Source organism: Octodon degus, unplaced genomic scaffold, assembly GCF_000260255.1.
Source record: "Octodon degus isolate 3935 unplaced genomic scaffold, OctDeg1.0 scaffold00140, whole genome shotgun sequence".
NCBI lineage: Eukaryota > Metazoa > Chordata > Mammalia > Rodentia > Octodontidae > Octodon > Octodon degus.
The window spans coordinates 311,571-317,150 of NW_004524716.1; the positions used below are offsets into that span (position 1 = coordinate 311,571).

The window sequence follows — 5,580 nt, forward strand, 5'->3', positions numbered from 1 at the left end:
AAAAAAAAACTTAATTACAGTGTGCCTTGAAGTTTTCTTCATGTTTCTTCTGCTTAAAGCTTCTTGGAACTGTGAGCATAAGTATGATCTGGCCTTTGCTCCTTCAGCAATGGGGATCAAGCCAGGGCCTCCCCCATGCCAGGCACGTGCTTGTCCACTGAGCCACATCCCAGGCTTTCTGTCCTTTCCTCCAGAGACTCCAACTTCAAACGTAGGGCTATTGGTTATGCCACCTACAGATGCTCTTTTCACTCTTAACAGTTTATTTTTAATTTTGGAGGAGATAGTTTTCAGTGCTATGTCATGAAATTCACTAAATTTTACTTCTACAATGTCTTATGTGCAGTATAATCTTTCAACTCAGACACTAGTTTTAAGAAGTGTGACTTGAATTTTTGTCTACTATACTATAACTTTCTGAATATATAGTAGATATAATCATTCTATGACAAAATAGAATAGTTAAATCATCTGTTCTAAGCTTCTGCTGTACCTCATTACTGGTTATATTTTTCTGCCTCTTTGCATACACACTAACCTCTGCCTGGAGGCTAGACATTGGGCATATTTCTGTATTTCTGTAAATTTTGAGCTTTGATCAGAACAGAGATGTTCATTTACTTGGAAAGTCTGATCCTTTCAGGTCTTGATTTTATCATTTGGTACGTAGATCCAAAGCAGTAGATTATTCCTCACTACTGAGGCAGAACCTTCCCGAGTATTCCACTCAGTGCTCCATGAATTAAGATTTGCTTCCAGTCAGTTCCTGACAATAGGCTTTGTTCTTGGCTCTATACAAGTGACAGAGCAGTTCCTTTTTGTGTCCTGGGATGATTCTTCTCTCACCTCAGCACAGAGTGAATGGTATGCTGCCTAATATTCAAAGGGAAACCCATGCATTCTTTCTCTGTGCAGTAAGCTCTTCTCTGGTACTGTTCTAAAAACTCTAGCTAAAGTTTCTCCACATCCAACACCATCTCCTTGGGCAGCAGGCTAGGTTCTGTCTCAAGTGCCTCTACTACATTTCCTAAACTTCATTTGGAACCAGAAGAGACCTAGAATAGCAAAGGTAATTCTGGCAACAAAGGCAAGGGAGGAAGCATAACAAGCCCTGAATAGAAATTACACTACAAAACTACTATGATAAAATCTGCATGGTACTGGCAAACAAACAAACAAAAAAACAGACCAGAGGATCAGTGGAACAGATTAGAAGATGCACTCACATCTACAAACACACTCAGCCACCTTATGTTTGACAAAGGAACTAAGTATGTTCACTGGAAGAAAGCCTCTTTAACAACTGGTGTTGAAAATACTGGTTTTCACTTGTCAAAAACTAAAACTAAACCCATCTTTATCACTATGCACTAAATGAAAGTCAAAATGAATCAAAGACCTAAATATCAAAACAGAAGCACTAAATGTACTGGAAGAGAAAGTAGGTAGAAATCTTGATGACACAGAGGTAGGCAGAGAGTTCATGAATAAAAAACAAACTGCATGGGAAATACTTCAATGAATCAAAAACTGGGATCTCATCCTATTAAAAGTTTTTGCACATCAAAAGAAATTGCCAAGAGAATGAAAAGAAAAACCACAAACTGGGGGGAATAAACCAGCCAACTGTTCCTCAAAGGATTTCTATCTAAAACATGTAAAGAATTTTTTAAAAATTATACCCCTAGCTCTTTTAATGCCATCTGGTTGCGGCGCCGCCTCCCGCTCCTCCCACCGCTGTGGCTGTCTGAGTCACTCCCTGCGCAGCTCGGCCACCCAACTCCCCACACAAGCCAGGCAGGCATTTGGAGTTTTCACATACAACATGGCAGACATCGACAACAAAGAACAGGCTGAACTTGATCAAGATTTCGATGTTGAAGACGCAGATGAAGAAGAGACTGGTGAAAGAAACAAATATCAACACACATTAGCTGGCTGTTCAGATGATGCAAAATCCTCAGATTCTTGCAGCCCTTCGAGAGAGACTTGATGGTCTGGTAGACGCACCAATGGGTCTACCAGATACACTGAAAACTTGCCTAGGGTAGTTCAGAGAAGAGTGAATGCTCTCAAAAACCTTCAAGCTAAATGCACACAGACAGAAGCTGAATTCTACAAGGAAGTTCATGATCTTGAAAGGAAGCATGCTGTTCTCTGTCAACCTGTATTTGATAAGTGATTTGAGATGATTAATACAATTTATGAACCTAAAGAAGAAGAATGTGAATGGAAACCAGATGAGGAAGATGAGATTTCGGAGGAGCTGAAAGAAAAGGCCAAAATTGAAGATGCGAAAAGGGATGAAAAAAAAAAAAAGATCCTACAGGAATTCCTGAATTTTGTTTGACTGTTTTTAAGAATGTTGACTTGCTCAGTGACGTGGTGCACAAACATAAGGAACCTATTCTGAAGCATTTGAAGGACATTAAAGTGAAATTTTCAGATACTGGCCAACTTATGTGTTTTATCGTAGAATTTCACTTTGAGCCCAATGAATATTTCACAAATGAAGTGTTGATTGACAAAGACATATAGGATGAGATCTGAACCAGATGATTCTGATCCCTTTTCATTGACGGACCAGAAATTATGGGCTGTACAGGGTGCCAAATAGATTGGAAAAACTGTCACTTTAAAAACCATTAAAAAGAAGCAGAAACATAGGGACACGGGACAGTTCGTACTGTGACTACAGCAGTTTCCAATGATTCTTTTTTTTGCTCCTCCTGAAGTTCCTGAGAATGGAGATCTGGATGCTGCTGCGGAAGCTATCCTTGCTGCAGCCTTTGAAATTGGTCGCTTCCTATGGATGCGTATCATCCCAAGGTCAGTGCTGTACTGACCCGGGGAAGCCATTGAGGACGATGAGGATGATTACGATGAAGAAGGTGAAGAAGCAGATGAGGAAGACGAAGAGGAAGGAGATGAGGAAAATGATCCAGACTATGACCTGAAGAAGGATCAAAACCCAGCAGAATGCACGCAGCAGTGAAGCAGGATGTTTGTGGCCTTGAGGGTAACCTGCACTGGAACAGCCTAAACACAACTATCATTTACTTACAGCCTTATGTTTCTGTATTTTCTTGGTAGAATCAGTAATTTTTTAAAAGGAGTTGATATTTTAAAGCCCAGTTTGTTCTAAATAGCATTTTATCTACAGTTTTACTGTCAGATACACAGAATGCACAGATTCTCTGAAGCATGTTCATTCATTGCTGCAATTTGGTTCTTTGCATCATATAGTTATTGGAGTATAACTGTGAAAATTAACTTTTTTTCCTGAAGAACCAAAAGTTTTCCTGCTACTAGTAGAGTAGGTTTAAGTTGCTTGCAAAGTCATGCTTTTTTATTTTTTGTTAATAGAAATGCAGTAACTTATACTGACAATTCATTATTTAAAGAAAAAACAAAATAAACTTGCAGTTAAGAATTTCCAGTAAGACCAAATCTGTTATATTATTAATGAAGTTTTATACTTTAGGTGACAGTTAACTATAAGGAAGCCTGCCATACTTGGTTTTGGTTACCATAGGGATGTAAATAAAACTACAGAATTTTCAGAAATTAACTTATAATATTTTAGTGTACTTCTAAATTTCACATCCATTAACTAAGCATCTTTTCTCTGTAGTAGGCTGTGCCTTCTATTTTCCTGGGAAGGATGACTTAACATCATTTGATGACATCACTTTTTTTGTTGTTTGCTTGCTTTTTTTTTGCACTCTAAAATAAAAATGTTAAATACAGAAAAAAAATTATACCCCCAAATTCAAAGACCCAATTCAAAAATGGCATCTGAGATGAATACACACTACTCAGATGCAGAAATATAAAGGACAAATAAATATAAGCAAAAATGTTCAACATCACTGGTCACTTGAGAGATGCAAATTAGAACAACACTGATATTCCATATTACTCCAGAATGGCTATCAAGAAATCAACCACATGTGCTCACTTCGGCAGCACATATACTAAAGAAATCAACCACAAATAAATGCTGGAGGCGCCGTGAAGAAAAAGAAACCCTCCTCCGCTGTTGGTGGGAATGTAGACTGGTGCAACCACTGTGTAGGTCAATAGGGAAATGCCTTAAAAACTAGGATTAGAGGTCCCATTCGACCCAGCTAGTCTTCTGGCTATCTTCCTGGAAGAATTAAAAACATTATACCACAGCAATATAGTGCCATGTTGATAGCAGCATAATTTGAAATGTTTATATCTTGGAAACAACCCAAATGCCCATCAACCAAGGAATGAATAAAAAGATGTGATGTTTTCATACAAGGGAGTACTATTTCACTATAAAGAAGGGCACACTTGAGACTTTTATAGGAAAAGGGATCCAACTAGAGACCATACTCCTAAGTGAAATAAATCAGACTCATGTGGGTAAACACCACACTTTCTCTCTGGTGTGAGAAACTGAAAGAGCAAAAACTGTAAATAGATACTGTGAAATGGGAAGAAATTATTCAAAACAAAAAAGGAACTAGGATGGGAGAAAAGGAAAAACAAATGCCAACTTAGTTATACTATTAGTCTCTCTTAATTCTGTGAAGAGGAAAGCTTGTGCTAATATCAACTGTAGAATTTTTTATGCCCATAACTTATATTCTGAGTAACTACTGTAAAGACAACAATACACAATGTATTAACAATTGTTATTCTATTATTTTGTTATAAAATACTGTTCTACTTTTTTTCCATAAAATAAAAAGGCAAATGTACTATATAAATTTATCTTTTAAAAATGAAAAACAAAAAGATCCCGCAAAATGACTTTCATTTTACTTTCACTGCACATCTTATATATAATTTAGCATCCTTTTAGTCTTCTTGATTACTGTACCTCTTTAGCGCCTATACTGCTGCTTTAAGCATCAGATTAAAATTATTTAGAAATTTAACAAGAGCAAATCATTTGATAATCATCTACTTATTAGAAATTGGATAAATTTAGTTATTTAAAGGAAAGAAATTCAAAATTAAAAAAAAAATCCAAGATATTTAAATGTAGTCAAGTAGTAACAATTCATTTTTTCCTGATTCTTTTAAAAAAAAAATCCATGACAAGGGCCAGTGAGATAGCTCAGCAGTCTAAAGTGCCTGCTTAGGCAGGTGCAGGGAACTGCAGTTTGATCCCCGGCATCACATACTGAACTAGCCCCACCCTCAGGTTGGCTGAGCTGGCAAAAAACAAAACAAAACAAAAAAACTATGACCTATAGACAATCAAAAGTTAGTGCTTATACTGTTTGATCAATTTTATATGCCTACATCTGGTAACCTGAGCAACTACTTTAAAGGTAACAATACACATTACAGTAACCACTGTTAGTTTCCTATCACCTTGTTTTGAAATTCTGTATTGTTTTTACTTCTCTCTTTTAAAAAAATATATACATATATATAGATAGCCAAGTGTGGTGGCACATGCCCATAATCTCAGCATTTGGGAGAATATGGCAAGAGGATTATTGTGAGTTTAAGGCTTTCCTGGGTATAAAATGAATTCAAGGCCAGCCTGAACTGCACAGCAAAACCTGCCTCAAAGATACAAAAGAAAAAAAAAAA

The 5,580-nt window shown here is 36.9% G+C and overlaps 1 protein-coding gene and 1 pseudogene across 1 annotated transcript in view; one reads left to right on the forward strand and one right to left on the reverse strand.

Moving 5' to 3' along the window:
• The window catches only part of Man1a2 (mannosidase alpha class 1A member 2), a 162,439-nt gene that overhangs the window by 4,113 nt on the left and 152,746 nt on the right, over positions 1-5,580 (reverse strand). The gene's annotated exons all lie outside the window — the stretch shown is intronic.
• Positions 1,823-2,995, forward strand: LOC101582374 (annotated as a pseudogene).